The sequence below is a fragment of the Pseudophryne corroboree genome, chromosome 9 (genome assembly GCF_028390025.1).
Source record: "Pseudophryne corroboree isolate aPseCor3 chromosome 9, aPseCor3.hap2, whole genome shotgun sequence".
Classification (NCBI taxonomy): Eukaryota; Metazoa; Chordata; class Amphibia; order Anura; family Myobatrachidae; genus Pseudophryne; species Pseudophryne corroboree.
In genome coordinates this window covers 457,112,606-457,134,495 of record NC_086452.1, presented here as the reverse complement: position 1 = coordinate 457,134,495, position 21,890 = coordinate 457,112,606, and the positions used below count along the sequence as shown (strand labels likewise).

General features: G+C 46.6%; 1 long non-coding RNA gene across 1 annotated transcript in view; it reads right to left on the bottom strand.

Annotated features, from left to right (window-relative positions):
- Nucleotides 1–6,294: 6,294 nt before the first annotated feature.
- LOC134957138 (uncharacterized) overlaps nucleotides 6,295–21,890 on the bottom strand; it is a 52,867-nt gene continuing 37,271 nt past the window's right edge. Inside the window, exons 2-3 of the long non-coding RNA XR_010186491.1 lie at nucleotides 13,210–13,331; nucleotides 6,295–8,483 (exon numbers count right to left, since the gene is read on the bottom strand). This is a non-coding gene — a long non-coding RNA (uncharacterized LOC134957138). The remainder of the gene's footprint in view (nucleotides 8,484–13,209; nucleotides 13,332–21,890) is intronic.

The window sequence follows — 21,890 nt, the reverse complement described above, 5'->3', positions numbered from 1 at the left end:
GGTGCACTAATTGGGGTTCCCGATCACTCTACCTAGAAAACGACACCCAGTCTTGGGTCTGACCAAGGATTTGGAACACGGTTCCAAGCCAGGTCAGACCTGAGACGGACCCCTTTTCCACAACGGCGCTGTCCCAGGTGCAGTGTCTTCTGGCCAGCGCTTGTAGATGACGTCATCTCCAAGAGCCGGGAAAACTGGCAGATCGGGACCCTCGGGGCATGGCCTCGGTCCCGTTAGGCCACGCCCCCAATGCGATGCTGCCCACTGTCACGCTGGGGGGGCAAGCCCAGCACTTTGGAAGCTGCTGGGCTGCCCCAGCCTCCGGCACACACTGTCCCGGCCAGCGCTGCTGTCTGCATAGCAGGAGAGACAGCAGCGCTGACAGCTTGCGCTGTCCCCCCCCCCAACCTCCCGACCGCCCGCGGGACACTGCGCTCAAGGAGGTATGGGCTCTTAACATGCTGTAAACGGGTCCCGGGTCAGATGACCCGGGTAAACCGTTTACACTACACCCTTACACGGGTCATTCCCGGGTCCAACCTAGGTAGCTACCCGGGTAGGATTCCCGGTAAATGCGCGCCCCCGTGTAAAAACCCGTTTTTTTTGAGCTAGTGGTATTATATTCTTTCATTTTTCAAACACAGCCTTTCAAATGACAGGAGGCGATTGGTTGGTACTTTATCTCTCTCCACTGGATCTCATTCCAAGGTTTGATTCATCTCCCCCTTTTGTGAGCATAAAGAGATATCTGTTCCGGAATTCCCTTGTTAAATGGCCCTGATGCTGAAAAATGTGTAAGTATGCAGAAAACAAAAGGGATGTTTTTTAGGGGGGACTGGCAGCATTTTCAGGCTAAATAAAAGAGAGCGCCTGTGTACAGAACAAACATATTTATTTATTATTAGTTATTTATATAGCGCACACATATTCCGCAGCGCTGTACAGAGAATATTTTGCCCATTCACATCAGTCCCTGCCCCAGTGGAGCTTAGACTCTATATTCCCTATCACATGTACACACATTCACACTAGGGTTAATTTTGTTGGGAGCCAATTAACCTGCCAGTATATTTTTGGGATTGTGGGAGGAAACCCACGCAGGTACGGGGAGAATATACAAACTCCACACATGGTGGGAATCGAACCCATGACCTCAGTGCTGTGAGGCAGTAATGCTAACCATTACACCATCTTTGCAGAAGTCTACATTGTTGCAGGGTATTTACACAGTGACAATGAGATTAATCTCCCTCCATCCCCTGCCGTTATTAGCCGTCTGCGCTACGTCACTGCTAGGTTATTAAAATAGGAGTTGGGCTGAGACTTTGCTTTCTAAGTAAGGGAACAAGTGAGGTGTCAGCGTGTTTCCTATCTGTCTGCAATCAGCCACAGTCCCACAAGGTGCAGGAAATTAAATCGGTGAAGCAGACTATCGGCTAATGATGAGTAAAGCAGCTTCTTATCATCTGGGGAGGCATGCTGGGTGGAGACCACTCCCGAGATAGGAGTTCATGAGAAAATGAGACGTTTATTATCCTCCAGTTCTCCAGGATTCTATGTAATAGCTGAGATTCCTGTACGGTGAATAGGCCCCTTTCCCGCTTACTCTCGTGACGCGGCTGCACCACATTAGCCTTGGCACGAGTGCGGGTACTAATGAGAGATAAACGGACATAAGTGACCGCTGCTTCAGGGCACACGAGGCACAAGAATCTGTATCATTCGACAACAACAAAAAGATCAATCCTGTATTTTATTCTTAATTGTCTCAGCACATATTTATTAAAAAAAGGGGGGGGGGGCAGCTGGGACACATCCCACTTTTGTCCTTAGTATCTGAACACACTAGAGATGTGCGGTCCGGCACTACAGAAATCCAAATCCACACAAATTTTGTGTATCTGAACCGAACCAAACCTGGTCTGGATCCTCTGAAGAGATCCAATCTGAACTGAGTCCCGGTTGGAATCTTCCTGCAATTCAGATTTTAAATCCAAATTTCTGGATTTAAATTGTAAAAAAAGGACATGACTTTAGCTGTTTTTATCAATAAGTATCGACTTTTTTCAATCGATTTTAAACCTAGCGGTAATCCGAATCCAAACCAAAATACTTGAGGGTGGTTTTTCCAAAACTATAACATGGTGATTAATTAGCCTAAAAACCAAAACCCGGTGGTCTGAGCACATCTCTAGAGCACACACGGTCCTTGGCCACACCCTCTCATTGGGTACAGGATGTCCTCCTGTCTACACCTGGTCCTCTCTCGCAGCCCCCCTGTAGGACACACAGCAGACCCACTCTGGGGCATCAACTGAGCTCCTCAATGAGATGTTACTGAGCTTGATGTACTGTAGCCGCGGTCATGCCCATAAACAAAAACAGAATGATGTATTGGCCTTGGTCACAATTGCATCTGTGATGGAATCTAGAGCCTAGAGCTCACGCCAAAAGGCAAGGCTGAGGGCATTTGCCTTCCCTCGTTGTGGGGCAACTGCGGGTGGAGCCCCTGGCAAAAACCATCCTGACCAGGCGGTGGCTCTAGCCTTGCTCGATGTGTAGGAAGCCTTAGCCCAGGCCACTTATAGCCCTTATCCTCAGGCGGCAACACCAGGGCATGCACCTGCACCACCGTGACATTTGCTAAATGGGTAGCTCTTGGAAAGGCCGCAATATCAATGGTGGTAATCTGTGGTTGTGACTTAAGAAGTAAAAGAAAAACAACCCTTTGAAATCATCTTAAGGGGGATGGAGTCCTATTTCCACTCATCTGCTCTAACTATGATCATTTCCAGTGTGATTAAAGCTGTTTGTAGCACAATGTAGAGGAGAAAAACAGCGCCAGATGCGAGGGACAAAGGAGTTAATGTACCTGAATCCTAATATCGTCTTCCCGCGCGCTCATCTCCGTTCAGGCGCTTTGTTACCCTCTTATCAAATCTCACAGAGACCTTTATCTGCCATTTAGAGAGAAAGGACCGGTGACATTTTCCTAGCTGGCTGGGTTTAATAGAATGTTCCATAGAGGAGAGAAACATTGTACCATGAATTCTAAGTAGGGACAGTCTACAAGTGGTTTTACATTGGAAGGTTGATCACGATGCAACATATATCAAGGCTGGATGTTCCCGCGTAGCCAGGCTACGTATGCATCAAAAAAACTATGCAGGCAGCACCTCCAGCAGCCGCAGGCTACAACGTCATTAGAGATGGTTTCAGGATATTAGGAGAAAATTAAAATCTAGATTTGGGTTGGTTTTTTTTTGTCCATCACTGTACAACAGTTAAAGTAAAATTAAAATAAATAAATAAATGCAAAAATTGTGTGTGTATAGATAGATAGATAGATAGATAGATAGATAGACTATTTCTAGTAAAATCCCGTAATCTCCTGACAATTTTTAATTAATCTAATTTATAATTACAGGTTGAGTATCCCTTATCCAAAATGCTTGGGACCAGAGGTATTTTGGATATGGGATTTTTCCGTATTTTGGAATAATTGCATACCATAATGAGATATCATGGTGATGGGACCCAAGTCTAAGCACAGAATACATTTATGTTACATATACACCTTATACACACAGCCTGAAGGTCATTGTAGCCAATATTTTTAATAACTTTGTGCATTAAACAAACTGTATCTACATTCACACAATTCATTTATGTTTCATATACACCTTATACATACAGCCTGAAGGTCATTTAATACAATATTTTTTAATAACTCTGTGTTTTAAACAAAGTTTGAGTACATTGAGCCACAGAAAACAAAGATTTCACTATGTCACTCTCACTCAAAAAAGTCCGTATTTCGGAATATTCCGTATTTCGGAATATTTGGATATGGGATACTCAACCTGTATTTGCAATTGGGGAAAAATGCAGGTTTTAAATAAGACTAACGGGCAGACTAAGTGGCAAGAGGGTGCCATGCCGAATTACAAAACATGTATTTTGACAGCAGTAGGTAAAACCCATAAGAAAGTGTCAGTAAATTTGTATAAAAATGTGAGTAAAAATATTGTCAGATATTTCCAGTCCTGCATGCAGGATATTTGACCTAATCATACAATGGCATTCAATAAAAAAAACAACTAAAATTATTAATAATAATAATAATAATAATAATAATATTTAGCCAGGCTGTTAGGAAATGCTGGTATTTGTTGTTCCATGACAGCTGGTGAGCCGCAGATTTCCTACTACGCCTGAAATATGTTGCCCACAGATATGGATTGGTCCATTGGGCCCAATGAAATGGCCATTGTACTGTGTGTAGATTTACATTATGGATTTTATGGGGGTATCCAATAAGCTAGAATAACGCGATCCGCAATTGTGGATAATGTTATAGCACCTATCTCCTCCAAAAAATTGATTGCACCTATACTATTCCAAAATGGCGATAATGGGAATCGCGCGATAATTCTAGCCGGCAAAAGCTTAGATAACTATAGGAGAAAGTGGGGAAATCTGCCTGTACTTCAAAAAATGCCAAATTAATATAGGAAAACATTATGGGAGTCTATTAAGTGGCCATAATAAAACTATTTGGTGTCATTAAATTGGATCAAATGGTTGTTATATGAATGAAAATAAAAATGTGGAAAAATGATAGAAAGCTATTTTTTTTTCAGCGAAAGAAGTGCTCTCATTAAATTTGGGTTACATAAAAATGGGTATTAGTATATATTTGGGTCATTTTAGGGGGCTTTAAAAAAAAGTGGAAACGTACTGATTACGCCCACCTGCAAGCCTAAAAACACTTGTCCCAGTCATAAAGCACCCTCATATACCTGCCTCATACCTTGTATCCCAAATTCCATCACTTGGACCCCAAAAATGACACGTCATTATTGGCTAATTAAAAATAATAAAAAACTTCCAAGTGCCCAATTAGTCCTCCAGGGGGGTGTCCCAGGGGTTCTGAACCAAATCCCGACATTATTAGCTTAAAATAGGGATTTTGCACTACTTATCACCAGCTCAGAGATTTGTGAAGAGAAATCCAGAATAAACCCTATGGAGACTTATCGCCGATAACTTATCACCACTAATAGGATACCGAATTATGGCATTTGTGATAACTTATCGTGAAACTGTGATATCACGGTTAATTGGATACCCCCCTATATTTAGTAACATTTCCTTATATAGCGCCAGCATATACCGTAACTCTTGACAACAGGCTGATCAAAATCCTCCCTGCACTATTGTTGCTTAGGGTACAAAGAAAATATAGAACGAGGAGAAAATAGCAGCAAATTAGAACAGAGCTGTGATCTTTCCCCAAGGAGCTGGCCAGGTTGTAAAGTCTTTCCTTCTAATTGTGGCTGAACGGCATGCACAGCGGTCCCTGGACCTCTGCGTCCATGCTTAATGGGGCGTCACTGGCACAATCTGTGTGCCCAGCATCACGCGGGCAGTGTGAGACATGCCAGCCTGGGCCCCACAGGCTAATAACTCACACTGGAGCCTCATCCGTGGGATATAAACACAGGTTAGGGGAGACAAGCTCCCTTCGTGAGACCCACTGCCCCCAGGCAACCTCTGCTGCACGACTAACTGCCTTTGTCTCCGAGAAGCTGCTGCCGTTTAACTTGTAATCATATAAAAAGCAGATTTATCTCTTGCTGAAATCTAGTAGCGCAGCCCCGCCATACGATTACAGAATACCAATAATAATAATAATAAAGACTAATACAGTGAGCGTCTGGGGGCTTGTGCAGCGTCCTCCTCTTCTTCTCTATCTGGCTCACACCTTTGTGCTCAAAAGTTTCCATTTCTCTTTTACTTTATCACATACTTTTGTTTGGATGGATTTTATTTTTATTTTTGTCAAAAGTAAGTTATTTTAAAATAACTTAATAAATAAGATGAATACGTACATTAGTAAAATACCCACTACCTATAGTAAATATGCAAATAATAATTTAAATGAAAGCGAGGGTAAAACCAATAATGGATGGAGAGTACCGGAGCCTCGCAAGATGAACAGGGCTGTGCAATGTGGGGATGAAGCTGGAGGAGGGAATCCGGGCAGATATGGGCGCTAAAAGGGTCAATTGTGAGAATGACCTGAAGTGTCCAAATTTTTATGAAGTTTAGGGGTACATTTACTAAAGCAGTGATAAGAGTGGAGAAGTGAGCCAGTGGAGAAGTTGCCCATGGCAACCAATGAGCACAGAAGTAACATCTATAATTTGCATACTATAAAATGATACAGCGCTGCTGATTGGTTGATGGGGAAATTTCTCCACTGGCTCACTTCTCCGCTCTTATCACTGCTTAGTAAATGTTCCCCTTATTTACCATAGAGCGCATTTTTTTTGCAACAGTGCTTAACATTGGTTATCGATGCAGAATGTTGTGTCGCTGCAACAAAACAGACCCCATGGGGACCTAGGCAAGATACTGATATGGACCTCCTTACGCCAAAGGCCACGAGAGCTGAGTGTGTGTACCATAGCAGTAACTGTCTCTCCTAGTACCGAATATCTGGATCTTCTAGATTTGGGCCCAGATTTATCAAGCCTTGGAGAGTGATAAATTACACGGCGATAAAGCACCAACCAATCAGCTCCTAACTGTCATTTTTCAAACGCAGCCTGTAACATGGCAGTTAGGAGCTGATTGGCTGCTACTTTATTACCGTGTTTATCACTCTGCAAGGCTTGATAAATCTGGGCCATTGTTACACGTTTTGCCAATTGGCCATCGATATAATCAACCAGCACACATGGATCTCCCTAGGCGCAGGGCCGGTGCACGGTTTCTCGGAACCCTAGGCAAAACTTCACCCTACTGTCCCAAACCACCACCAATACCCACTTCCCAGCCCTTCAGATGATAGTGTGACATATATAAGTTCCACACCCACCACCTGCATTAAGTACAACATGGATGTTTCTTTCAGAGGGGTGTGGTATGTAGGGTTGACCACACTTAGGTTGACAGTGTCTATGTCGACCACTATTGGTCAACAGTAAGTAGGTCGAAATGGTTTCTAGGTCGACATGTTGTAGGTTGAAGTGACATAAGGTCGACGTGAGTTTTTTTCACCTTTTTGGGTGTTGTTTTCTCCCAATGGTGACCGGGAACCCCAATTATTGTACTGTGCACAGGTTATCATTCCCAATTGTAGTCCACATGGATCGTAAAATATGAAAAAGTAAACAAAAAAAAATGAAAAACGTTGACCTAGAGTCTATGTCAACCTACTTACTGTCAACCTAGACAGAGACATTCCTTATTTGTGATGGGCAGACTCAGAGATGCCCCCCTTCCCCTCCTCCAGATCACAGCGCCCTAGGCAGCTGCCTAAAGCTGGCTAATGGTAGAGCCAGCCCTGCCCATGGCATTAAGATTCACATAGCGTTACCCAGCTGAGATGTTGCACTATACCTTATACATCCGGTATCTTAACCGGCCCTGGCCTTACTAGAACGGCCCGATTCTGAGCTGTTCACAGGCGCTCAGAAGTTGCATTCTGAATTTCGAGAGAAATATTAAATTAAGTAGATTGTGTTTATACGTCATCCTTACGGTCAGTTGTGTGGTGAGGGACAGGATTGGCTTCTGTGTGTCCACATATTTTATGATTTGCAGCCACCAGCACTGGTTTTGCCTATTACAATGACCACAAATAATTTGAATTGGTCCTGGACCACCAACCCAGAGCACCCCTGCAAGAGCCTCGTGGCACCCCAGGGTGCCACGGCACACAGTTTAAGAACCTCTGCACTATGGTTAATTTTGTTGGAAGCCAATTAACCTACCAGCATATTTTTGGATTGTGGGGGGAAACCGGTGTATCCGGGGGAAACCCACGCAAGTACGGGGAGACTATACAAACTCCACACAGCTAGGGACTATGAGCCAGTAATGCTAACCATTACACCATCTGTGCTGTCCTAATTACACCTACCCCACACCAGGTGCAGGAGAAGTCTGGAATGCGGACGCACGAATGGAGAGTAACTCTGGCCGCAGACCCATGAAACAGACATGAGACGGTTCTCTTGAGTGCATTGTTGCCTATGTAGCCCGCCACGCATGCGCTGCAAATGACAAATTGCTAGACGCGGCCACGTACGAAGCTGAATTGAATAAGGCCCCCTGTGTCCAATCTCTCCCTTCTTTCCAACAACCCCTCTCTTCATTATTCTGTCTTTACTTCTCCTGCTGGAGTGTTGAACACTTATATAGGGGTGTTATCATTTATAAACAAAATCTCTCTAACAAAACAGAGAGAACAATAAAAAAAGTGGGTACGGGGGGAAGGGGGGGGGGGACATGACCTTTGCCCTGATCTTATTATAACTGATGAAGGGGTTTGGGCGCCAGAGCCTTTGGTCCTGCCCACGGTGTCACCGGTGTAATCACTGTGTCCTTGTCACGGTGATAGCATTTCCGCCTCATGTTCTCCCCCTTGTCAGGGTGCTCTGTCAGCCTGTCCTTTGGCTTGTATATGTCTCCTGTAAACAAGTAATTAAATGAAATAAATGATACCATACCAATGGCCTCTTTCATCACTGAAATGAATCGCTTAATATGCAGACAAACATGACTTAAAGTGGGCCATAAATCCTGCAGGAGGGTCCCACTCGACAGACAAATTAACACTCATAAACCATGTTCCTGGGCAGAATCTTACAGACTACCTCAGCGAGGGGAAGGCGGATCGGAAACCTGCTCAATGGATGGGAGATGTTCTGGCCAGAGCAATGGGATTTGTACACTGTAGTATGTCTGCCCTATGTCACAGAGAACGCCATGGTCCCGGTAGCATAAATGGTCAGCAGGCAATGATCAGACCAGGGAAACAGACCCACAGTGGAAGAAAATGAGCATTAGGCTAAATCCATGACGCCCATCCCCCCTCAGCCATACGTGATGTGATGTGCGTATAATCTCCATGATTGCAGTCTGCAGATGATTGTATTTATAATTGATAAGTCGTTCATTCTGAATTGCTGCATATATACAGAACATATATTCGCTACAATATATCAGGCTGGGGCTCCCTTGTAGGCCTGGCAAATACTCTTCTGCTATGCAGAGGTTTTATTCCCCTCACCGGCAACGTAACGTTACCCGCAAGGAGTTCCAGCAGTGTGCAAACACGCAGGCACCAAAAGCGCAAGCGAATTGGCAATTGAACCCTGAGGTAACACCATCTAGCAACAACAAAAAATAGCTTGGTGTTGCTTGTTTATTGAGTCACTTTGCAGACCCCATAGCAGGTGAAAAGATTAAGGGTCACATGAGCCTGAAAATGATCAAGAGTGTATTATAAGAAGCAGAGGATTTGAGACCAGTTCTGTGTGGGTGTGGCCAGTGGTGTGTGGGTGGAATCAGTACCATGTGGGTGTGGCCAGTGGTGTGTGGGTGTGGCCAGTGGTGTGTGGGTAGGGCCAGTACAGTGTGAGTGTGGCCAGTGGTGGTAGGTGTAGCCAGTGGTGTATGTGAGTGACCGATGCTGTGTGATTATGACCTGTGGTGTGTGGGTGTGACCAATACAGTGTGGGTGTGGCCAGTGGTGGTTAGGAATGACCAGTAGTGTGTGGGTGTGGCCAGTGGTGTGCAGGTGTGACCAGTGCTGTGTGAGTGTGGCCAGTGGTGGTTAGGTATGACCAGTAGTGTGTGGGTGTGGCTAGTGCCATGTGGGTGTGACCAGTACTGTGTGGGTGTGGCCAGTGGCATGTGGGTGTGGCAAATGGTGTGTGGGTGTGTGCGAGGAAAATAGAAGTTCAATTTTATTGGCTGGTAATCATTATGCTGTCCTGGCAATGGGCCTATTTTATGTGTAGGCCTGGAGCTGTAGTTCCATTTGCCCCAACGGTGATCTGACCCTAATTAGAGAGACCACAGGAGAAATCTACGCCAAGAAAGCTATTATCACCACTCATAAATAGAACCCGTAATAATGTGGGTGTGGTTTAGATGTGCATGGGTGGAGTTTATGCAGATTCCCCCCCTCTTTCACGCTGTTATGTGGGTCCAGTATAAGAAGTGTAATTGTTATTCTGGTATTCATTAAACAATTATCGCTGTAATATACAGTACAGTAAGCAATGTATGACAGTCCTCTCTCTGCAGCACGTCTTTACAGGTGACTTTAAGTTGTAACATTGTTACAATTAACACTAAGGGGGAAATGTATCAAGGAAGGAGCCTGGATTTTCGGCTGATTTGAATACGCTGCTCATTGCCGGCGATTTCTTCCTCTTAAGCTGTCACATCTACTGTGGTTAAAGTGTTAATTCAAACTACAGCAACATTCAGCAACTGCTGTGGCTACAAAAGCCCTAAATATCATTTCATAACGCTAAGTGTATCATTAATACAAGTTTTATTCCTCTCAATGAGCGCTCTTCATGATATGACTTGTTTAGTGTCCCAGGCTGGCACTTAATACTTCTGATAAGATTCATTATGTTCCAAATTCACTTAAATCCATAATTTAAATAACAATTGTAACTTACAGAGATTGCCGCAACAATAAAACCAGACATTGCCATATTATACAGTAGTGACACATATAGTTATATAGCAGTATAACGGGGATCTCCCAGTAGGATACTGCTGAAACTGTAGCCAATCTCAATAGTTTTGTTTTACGTAATTGGCCTAAATCATCGTTGTGTCATTAAGGATGTGATATTTAGCAGAATCCCGGCTTATTAAAGGCACAGCAGTTACCTATACTCCAGATCCCAGCGGACTGGTAACCCATCTCATGCAGTGGCGGTTTGGCACGTGAACCCCTAAATACGCAGTGACCAGCTCATACAATGACTCCACCGTCTCCGCTCCACAAATCTGAATTTTTGCTAGATCTATACTTATCTGCATTAGTGCACAATACATTTGGCAAAAGGACTTGGCAAGAGCAATATCTGAAATTAATAAAATGTAATTAAGGAGAGTCTCTGATGCCTCCATGCTGCGATAATTAAGACAGATTCCTCTTAATTGCTTACAAGTATCATTACAAAGCACGGTAATTTTGCAGAGCATCGGGCCTATAAATATTAATATCCATTCATTCTGTTGAGCTTTGTGCTTTCTCCGGCTCTGGAATAAAGAGCTGATAGAGGTCCCTCGTTCCCAGCCCATCCACAGACTGAGCTGCGCCTGACGCAGAGTACTGGGTCTCGGTTACAGCTGCGTCTCTGGATCGTGTGCTGGGGAAACGTATCATCTGCTGGCTGAGGCCTTCCGGTCACTGATTCCTGGCGGGCAATAAACCTACTGTCTATCCAGGGCTTAAAGTGGTCCTGGTGAGGTGGTGGAACTCATGGGGGAGGACCATGGAGGCACCAGGAGCTGAGGAAGGAGTAGGTGGCTGCAGCTCACCAGTAACACTAGTGCCGCCTGTATCATCGATTGACGCAGATGATGGGGCGGGCTTTTCTGTTGGAATTACTGTGCAGGGCAATGGAGATGGTGGGACTACAGATGGGTCCACGTTTATCTTGACCTTTAATAGGATTAACTGAGATTGGCCAGTCGGACTTAATCCCCTGCTGTATTGTTCTCTGTATTGTATTGCAGCTGAGAACAATAGATGAAGGGTTTATGCTAATAAGTCATGTTGTGCCTAGGCACAGAAAACTAGTCAAGATAACCGTGGACCCATCTGTAGTTCCCCCTACCATTACAGGTGGTGGAACTCAGTTCCACCTTGTTCCCCCCCCCCCCCCCCCTTTAACCCCTGTGTGTATCTTATATGACAGATCATCGTATCATGCCATGTAACGTCAGGTGCTGGGTGTTGTAGTATGGACTGGAAATCAGCTTTTTACTAAGACCGGATTGCACAGGTTTTATCAATACTTCAGATACTTTTATCGATGTTGGCAATGAGGCTGTTTTTGTCCCGCTGTGATAAAAAAAATCTTATCACCGCAATTTAGCTAAATAAATAGAAATTAGGATTGCAGATGTGCTCATGTATGGGCGGATTTAATTAAAAATCAATAAATACATTCTGAGTTGGACCAGGGGCGGTTTAGGAGCGGAGGGGGCCCGTGTGCAGTGTCTGTGTGCACCCCCTTTTCACAGACACAGGTGCATCCTCCTAGTAGAGTCTGGCACTGTGCCCGAGGGGGCCCGTATGCAGCTGGTCCTCTCCTCTTAGCCATGCCCCATTCCTGAGTCCCACATCTTATCTTTTGCCAGCAAGCCAGTCCCCCCTCATCTGGGGAGGGGGGCACCTTCTGGCTCATGAGCACAAGAGAGCAAGGGCTCCGGCGCAGTCTTTGCTTTCCCTGTGCGGTGCCTTCTTCACGGAGATGTCTCATGGCAGATGGCCAGCAGAGGAGGAGGGACTTGCTTACCGGCACAAGGAAAGTGTGCCCTGGGTGCAAGCTGTGCGGTGCGGGGTCACCACGGACCTGCGTGCACGCCCTGCACCCGTTATAAAAATGCCTACGAGTCCGACTCATCTGTGGTCACTGTTAAATCTGCCCGTGTCATGTCTGCTACGACATCTTCCTCTTGGAGCAAATAACGGTAATGCGAGAATCTGCCCATGAATACTAAACATCCGTGCGTCTGCATGTGGAAGCCTATCATGGCCGCTGTGCATACATACGTAGTTGTCATCATCTTCAGTATTATTAGGACATATACCAGCCCCATGCTGGGTGCAAAAGAACTGTCGTGATAGTGATATCCGTCCGCAGTCCGCACGCTGTGAACGGGCACTGAAGCTGACTGGCGCGCCGCCCAGTTACTACCCAGAAACCCCCATTTCATAGTGTGCTTCAGCAAAGAACAGATCGCTGCACTAGTGAACTCTGGGGCAGATGTATTAATCCTGGAGAAGTGATAAAGAAGTGATAAGTGCAAGGTGATAATAACGCACCAGCCAATCAGCTCCAATATGTAAATTGACAGTTAGGAGCTGATTGGCTGGTGCGTTATCACTTTCCAGTTATCACTGCTTTATCACTTCTCCAGGCCTAATACATCTGCCCCTCTGTCCGTGGGCTTATGTCTGAGTTGGCGCATGCGCAATCATTGATTTGTTTTCTATAGCACATTCGAAGTAAGCTAAAAATCCACAGGAACCGTCCGTATTGCCACTTGCGTCTGAATCAGCCCCTATAGGTGTTAAATAAAACCTTTATTCATTAGAACTGCTACATTCCCAGACTAAAGCATTTATTTATAATTATTTGAATCTGTTATTACCATAATAGATGAAATGCCGATCGCAGAACAGTAATTGCAGCGGGACGAGTACTTGATAAATAGGCTTCTACTCGAAACAGCAGAACTCCGAAAGCAACGCCATCAATGGTGAAATCCCATCACTAGGAGAAACACAGGGAATTCAGAGATTTATTGGTGCATACCGGGGTTTTAGGAAAAACAGATACCGGCTGGATAAATCTAATGTCACTGTATGGTACAGTATACATAATATTCCAAGCATCCGCTGAAGGGTGAGAAAAAGGAACCACTATACTGAGATTTCACCTATATTGCCTGTGTTCTTAAAGTCGGGATTATAATGAGCCATCGTCACCATCCGTAACCGCAGAGAACATTGATACAGAATTAGTGGCACTTTGGGAGCCATCATCACTCAAAAAAGATAGGAGTCAATAGAAGATTGTCCATAACCCATCCCTGTATTACAAGGGGTTAAAGTATGATGAATCACCTCCTTGCGCCAGCAAATGTGTATTTCTCTGACGTCCTAGTGGATGCTGGGACTCCGTCAGGACCATGGGGATTAGCGGCTCCGCAGGAGACAGGGCACAAAAATAAAAGCTTTAGGACTAGGTGGTGTGCACTGGCTCCTCCCCCTATGACCCTCCTCCAAGCCTCAGTTAGGTTTTTGTGCCCGTCCGAGCAGGGTGCAATCTAGGTGGCTCTCCTAAAGAGCTGCTTAGAAAAAGTTATTAGGTTTTTTATTTTCAGTGAGTCCTGCTGGCAACAGGCTCACTGCAACGAGGGACTTAGGGGAGAAGAAGTGAACTCACCTGCGTGCAGGATGGATTGGCTTCTTAGGCTACTGGACACCATTAGCTCCAGAGGGATCGAACACAGGCCCAGCCATGGAGTCCGGTCCCGGAGCCGCGCCGCCGACCCCCTTGCAGATGCCGAAAAGTGAAGAGGTCCAGAAACCGGCGGCAGAAGACTTTTCAGTCTTCATGAGGTAGCGCACAGCACTGCAGCTGTGCGCCATTGTTGTCAGCACACTTCACACCAGCGGTCACTGAGGGTGCAGGGCGCTGGGGGGGGCGCCCTGGGCAGCAATGATAATACCTTGTTCTGGCTAAAAATACATCACATATAGCCCCTGGGGCTATATGGATGTATTTAACCCCTGCCAGGTCTCACAAACACCGGGAGAAGAGCCCGCCGAAATAGGGGGCGGGGCCTATCTCCTCAGCACACAGCGCCATTTTCCTGCACAGCTCCGCTGCGAGGAAGGCTCCCAGGACTCTCCCCTGCACTGCACTACAGAAACAGGGTAAAAAAACAGAGAGGGGGGGCACTTTTTTGGCGATATTGATATATTAAGCTGCTATAAAGGAAACAACACTTCTGTAGGGTTGTTCCTATATATTTATAGCGCTTGGGTGTGTGCTGGCAAACTCTCCCTCTGTCTCCCCAAAGGGCTAGTGGGGTCCTGTCTTCGATAAGAGCATTCCCTGTGTGTCTGCTGTGTGTCGGTACGTGTGTGTCGACATGTATGAGGACGATGTTGGTGTGGAGGCGGAGCAATTGCCGGTAATGGTGATGTCACCCCCTAGGGAGTCGACACCGGAATGGATGGCTTTGTTTATGGAATTACGTGATAATGTCAGCACGTTTCAAAAATCAGTTGACGACATGAGACGGCCGGCAAACCAGTTAGTACCTGTCCAGGCGTCTCAGACACCGTCAGGGGCTGTAAAACGCCCTTTACCTCAGTCGGTCGACACAGACCCAGACACGGACACCGAATCTAGTGTCGACGGTGAAGAAACAAACGTATTTTCCAGTAGGGCCACACGTTATATGATCACGGCAATGAAGGAGGCTTTGCATATCTCTGATACTGCAAGTACCACAAAAAGGGGTATTATGTGGGGTCTGAAAAAACTTCCTGTAGTTTTTCCTGAATCAGAGGAATTGAATGAAGTGTGTGATGAAGCATGGGTTAACCCCGATAGAAAACTGCTAATTTCAAAGAAGTTATTGGCATTATATCCTTTCCCGCCAGAGGTTAGGGCGCGCTGGGAAACACCCCCTAGGGTGGATAAGGCACTCACACGCTTATCAAAACAAGTGGCGTTACCGTCTCCTGAAACGGCCGCCCTCAAGGATCCAGCTGATAGGAGGCTGGAAACTACCCTGAAAAGTATATACACTCATACTCGTGTTATACTGCGACCAGCCATCGCCTCTGCATGGATGTGCAGTGCTGGGGTGGTTTGGTCGGATTCCCTGACTGAAAATATTGATACCCTGGATAGGGACAGTATTTTATTGACTATAGAGCAATTAAAGGATGCTTTTCTTTATATGCGAGATGCTCAGAGGGATATTTGCACTCTGGCATCGAGAGTAAGTGCGATGTCCATATCTGCCAGAAGAAGTTTATGGACGCGACAGTGGTCAGGTGATGCGGATTCCAAACGGCATATGGAAGTATTGCCGTATAAAGGGGAGGAATTATTTGGGGTCGGTCTATCGGATTTGGTGGCCACGGCAACAGCCGGGAAATCCACCTTTTTACCTCAGGTCCCCTCCCAACAGAAAAAGACACCGTCTTTTCAGCCGCAGTCCTTTCGTTCCTATAAGAACAAGCGGGCAAAAGGACAGTCATATCTGCCCCGAGGCAAAGGAAAGGGTAAGAGAGTGCACCAAGCAGCTCCCTCCCAGGAGCAGAAGCCCTCCCCGGCTTCTGCAAAGCCCTCAGCATGACGTTGGGGCTTTACAAGCGGACTCAGGGGCGGTGGGGGGTCGACTCAAGAATTTCAGCGCACAGTGGGCTCACTCACAGGTGGACCCCTGGATCCTGCAGGTAGTATCTCAGGGTTACAGGTTGGAATTCGAGAAGTCTCCCCCTCGCCGGTTCCTAAAGTCTGCTCTGCCAACGTCTCCCTCAGACAGGGCGACGGTATTGGAAGCCATTCACAAGCTGTATTCTCAGCAGGTGATAGTCAAGGTACCCCTCCTACAACAGGGAAAGGGGTATTATTCCACACTATTTGTGGTACCGAAGCCGGACGGCTCGGTAAGACCTATTCTAAATCTGAAATCTTTGAACCTGTACATACAAAAATTCAAGTTCAAGATGGAGTCACTCAGAGCAGTGATAGCGAATCTGGAAGAAGGGGACTTTATGGTGTCCCTGGACATCAAGGATGCTTACCTGCATGTCCCAATTTGCCCTTCACATCAAGGGTACCTCAGGTTCGTGGTGCAAAACTGTCATTATCAGTTTCAGACGCTGCCGTTTGGATTGTCCACGGCACCTCGGGTCTTTACCAAGGTAATGGCCGAAATGATGTTTCTTCTGCGAAGAAAAGGCGTATTAATTATCCCTTACTTGGACGATCTCCTGATAAGGGCAAGGTCCAGAGAACAGCTGGGGGACGTAGTAGCACTAACCCAAGTAGTGCTGCAACAGCACGGGTGGATTCTGAATTTTCCAAAATCTCAATTGACCCCGACGACACGTCTGCTGTTCCTGGGAATGATTCTGGACACGGTTCAGAAAAAGGTGTTTCTTCCGGAGGAGAAAGCCAGGGAGTTATCCGAACTTGTCAGGAACCTCCTAAAACCAGGAAAAGTGTCTGTGCATCAATGCACAAGAGTCCTGGGAAAAATGGTGGCTTCTTACGAAGCGATTCCATTCGGCAGATTCCACGCACGAACTTTTCAGTGGGATCTGCTGGACAAATGGTCCGGATCGCATCTGCAGATGCATCAGCGGATAACTTTGTCTCCACGGACAAGGGTGTCTCTTCTGTGGTGGTTGCAGAGTGCTCATCTGTTAGAGGGCCGCAGATTCGGCATACAGGACTGGGTCCTGGTGACCACGGATGCCAGTCTGAGAGGCTGGGGAGCGGTCACACAGGGAAGAAACTTCCAGGGAGTGTGGTCAAGCCTGGAGATGTCTCTTCACATAAATATACTGGAGCTAAGAGCGATTTACAATGCTCTAAGCCTGGAAAAACCCCTGCTTCAGGGTCAGCCGGTGTTGATCCAGTCGGACAACATCACGGCAGTCGCCCACGTAAACAGACAGGGCGGCACAAGAAGCAGGAGGGCAATGGCAGAAGCTGCAAGGATTCTTCGCTGGGCGGAAGATCATGTGATAGCACTGTCAGCAGTGTTCATTCCGGGAGTGGACAACTGGGAAGCGGACTTCCTCAGCAGACACGATCTACACCCGGGAGAGTGGGGACTTCATCCAGAAGTCTTCCACATGATTGTGAACCGTTGGGAAAAACCAAAGGTGGATATGATGGCGTCCCGCCTCAACAAAAAACTGGACAGGTATTGCGCCAGGTCAAGAGACCCTCAGGCAATAGCTGTGGACGCTCTGGTAACACCGTGGGTGTTCCAGTCAGTGTATGTGTTTCCTCCTCTGCCTCTCATACCAAAAGTACTGAGAATTATACGGCAAAGGGGAGTAAGAACGATACTCGTGGCTCCGGATTGGCCAAGAAGAACTTGGTACCCGGAACTTCAGGAGATGCTCACGGAAGATCCGTGGCCTCTACCTCTAAGACGGGACCTGCTTCAGCAGGGACCGTGTCTATTCCAAGACTTACCGCGGCTGCGTTTGACGGCATGGAGGTTGAACGCCGAATTCTAAGGGAAAAAGGCATTCCGGAAGAGGTCATCCCTACCCTGGTAAAAGCCAGGAAGGAGGTGACTGCACAACATTATCACCGCATTTGGAGAAAATATGTTGCGTGGTGTGAGGCCAGGAAGGCCCCGACGGAGGAATTTCAACTGGGTCGATTCCTACATTTCCTGCAAACAGGATTGTCTATGGGCCTCAAATTAGGGTCCATTAAGGTTCAAATTTCGGCCCTGTCGATTTTCTTCCAGAAAGAATTGGCTTCAGTTCCTGAAGTCCAGACTTTTGTAAAAGGAGTACTACATATACAGCCCCCGGTTGTGCCCCCAGTGGCTCCGTGGGATCTTAATGTAGTTTTGGATTTCTCAAATCCCATTGGTTTGAGCCACTCAAATCGGTGGATTTGAAATATCTTACATGGAAAGTAACCATGCTACTGGCCCTGGCTTCAGCCAGGAGAGTGTCAGAATTGGCGGCTTTATCGTATAAAAGCCCATATCTGATTTTCCATTCGGACAGGGCAGAACTGCGGACGCGTCCTCAGTTTCTGCCTAAGGTGGTTTCAGCGTTTCACCTGAACCAGCCTATTGTGGTGCCTGCGGCTACTAGCGATTTGGAGGATTCCAAGTTGCTGGACGTTGTCAGGGCATTGAAAATATATATTTCAAGGACGGCTGGAGTCAGAAAATCTGACTCGCTGTTTATACTGTATGCACCCAACAAGCTGGGTGCTCCTGCTTCTAAGCAGACGATTGCTCGTTGGATTTGTAGCACAATTCAACTTGCACATTCTGTGGCAGGCCTGCCACAGCCTAAATCTATCAAGGCCCATTCCACAAGGAAGGTGGGCTCATCTTGGGCGGCTGCCCGAGGGGTCTCGGCATTACAACTCTGCCGAGCAGCTACGTGGTCGGGGGAGAACACGTTTGTAAAATTCTACAAATTTGATACCCTGGCTAAAGAGGACCTGGAGTTCTCTCATTCGGTGCTGCAGAGTCATCCGCACTCTCCCGCCCGTTTGGGAGCTTTGGTATAATCCCCATGGTCCTGACGGAGTCCCAGCATCCACTAGGACGTCAGAGAAAATAAGATTTTACTTACCGATAAATCTATTTCTCGTAGTCCGTAGTGGATGCTGGGCGCCCATCCCAAGTGCGGATTGTCTGCAATACTTGTACATAGGCCCTCATTCCGAGTTGTTCGCTCGGTATTTTTCATCGCATCGCAGTGAAAATCCGCTTAGTACGCATGCGCAATGTTCGCACTGCGACTGCGCCAAGTAACTTTACTATGATGAAAGTATTTTTACTCATGGCTTTTTCTTCGCTCCGGCGATCGTAATGTGATTGACAGGAAATGGGTGTTACTGGGCGGAAACACGGCGTTTCAGGGGCGTGTGGCTGAAAACGCTACCGTTTCCGGAAAAAACGCAGGAGTGGCCGGGGAAACGGTGGGAGTGCCTGGGCGAACGCTGGGTGTGTTTGTGACGTCAACCAGGAACGACAAGCACTGAAATGATCGCACAGGCAGAGTAAGTCTGGAGCTACTCTGAAACTGCTAAGTAGTTAGTAATCGCAATATTGCGAATACATCGGTCGCAATTTTAAGAAGCTAAGATTCACTCCCAGTAGGCGGCGGCTTAGCGTGTGTAACTCTGCTAAAATCGCCTTGCGACCGATCAACTCGGAATGAGGGCCATAGTTATTGTTACAAAAAAATCGGGTTGTTATTGTTGTGAGCCGTCTGTTCAGAGGCTCCTACGTTTGTCATACTGTTAACTGGGTTCAGATCACAAGTTGTACGGTGTGATTGGTGTGGCTGGTATGAGTCTTACCCGGGATTCAAAATCCTTCCTTATTGTGTACGCTCGTCCGGGCACAGTATCCTAACTGAGGCTTGGAGGAGGGTCATAGGGGGAGGAGCCAGTGCACACCACCTAGTCCTAAAGCTTTTATTTTTGTGCCCTGTCTCCTGCGGAGCCGCTAATCCCCATGGTCCTGACGGAGTCCCAGCATCCACTACGGACTACGAGAAATAGATTTATCGGTAAGTAAAATCTTATTTTTTATTGCTCAATATACCAACCGATTATAGGTGTAATGTAATTTGCATATTTTCGTCAGTTTACCATATATTTACAAATATGTTCAACAAATATCTCTGAATTTCTATTACCATAAAGGGAGTAATTACGAGTTGATCGCTCGCTAGCTACTTTTAGCAGCCGTGCAAACCCATAGTCGCCGCTCACGGGGGAGTGTATTTTCGCTTTGCAAGTGTACGAACGTGTGTGCAGCCGAGCGGGACGATAAAGTTTTGCGCAGTCTCTGAGTAGCTCTGGACTTTCTCAGCCCTTGCGATCACTTCAGCCTTTCCGGTCCCGGGAATTGATGTCAGACACCCGCCCTGCAAACGCCTGGATGCGCCTGCGTTTTTCCAACCACTCCCAGAAAATGGTCAGTTGCCACCCACAAACGCCCTCTTCCTGTCAATCTCCTTGCGATTGGCTGTGCAAATGGATTCTTCGTTAAATCCATCGTCCAGCAACGATCCGCTTTGTAACCGTACGACGCGCGTGCGCATTGCGGTGCATACGCAGTAGTAACCTGTTCGCTGCGCTGCAAAAAATGGCAGCGAGCGATCATCTTGGAATGCCTCCCATAGTTTTCAAGTATTGTTGCAAGTACTATTTAGTGTGCAGGGGGATACAAGGGGTGAAAAAGCACCTCCCTTTCTGTTTTCTGTGACCCCTCCCTTTCATGCACCTGATAAGTGCTACCAGACTAATTGAGCAGCTACCACTGTGTTTGCAGTTGTGAGAGGCATTGTATGGGATCAGCATTTGGAAAGCATGCTGGTTCCTGTAGTGCTACTTGGAGATCCGTGGCTCCTAGGTAAGCTAGCTCTCAATTTGGAAGTATTGCTGTATGGGCCTTTATCATGAGGCCTTACAATAGACAATTACTTAGCCCTAAGTGGGCACTGTTATCATGCAGTGTAGGGACTGCCGGTAATCAGAGAAGCCGTGAAGGGGCTCGGCAGCTTACCATGTATTTGCAAACACATGCAACAAATATCTAGAATTTCTATTACCATATAGTTTTCAAGTATTGTTGCAAGTACTATTTTAGTGTGCAGGGGCATTACTGGGGGGGGGGGGGGGGAGCACCCCCTTTTCTGTTTACAATTTTACTCAGGTAGGCAAAGCTTACACCTGCTGTGCATGCGATGCAGACACCCTGGCAGGTGAGTAATGTCTGTATTATGCATATCTGAGCTCTCCCTATGTACCTATACAGTTCTGATCCATACACTACAGGGGAAATGAAGACACGGCACTCCAAGCTTTTTTTTCCCTCCTGTAATGACAACCAGAATACATAAATGTCTGATCTATTATATGCCATCATCTCCTCTGGATTTTATAACTCCTGTTTCTCATGATAACAATTCCCTTTTTATATTACGGCTGTTCTCCCATTTATGCATTTTTTCATATGCGATGATACATTGCCCGAAGACGTTTACTGCTGAATATTGAAGCATCTTTCATCTCTTTATCTTGTTACTGTTTAAATATTAGAACACAGCGTACACGTCTCATAGTTACTGAGAGTATATTGTTCTGTTATGGCCTGGTCCTCAGCGCTCCACACAAGTGCCTGGATATATTGCATATTGCACTTCGGCCCCAATTCCTCGTAAATGTGCTGAGATCGCTATTAGGCGATTTTAGCACATGTGGGTATATGCGCATGTGGGTGCGCGCATGTGCAAGGTCTTAAACTGCGTTCTTTTCAGAATGCAGTCTAAGTCCTGGCGGGGGGCGGTGACGGGAGATCAACAACGCCTTTTGTGGGTGTCGACGCACCGTTTGGGGTGTGTGGTCCGCACAACAAAGGTGTGTCCGGACCGTTTGTGAGGCAGGCCATGGCGGCTGCGTGACGTGGGTCATATTGCTCCGCCCCTCCCCACCGACCCATGGCATTTTGCCTTGGGGGCAGGGCCTAACAGTGAAATGTGGCCCCGTTATACATCCCGCGGCATCCTCACAGGATAC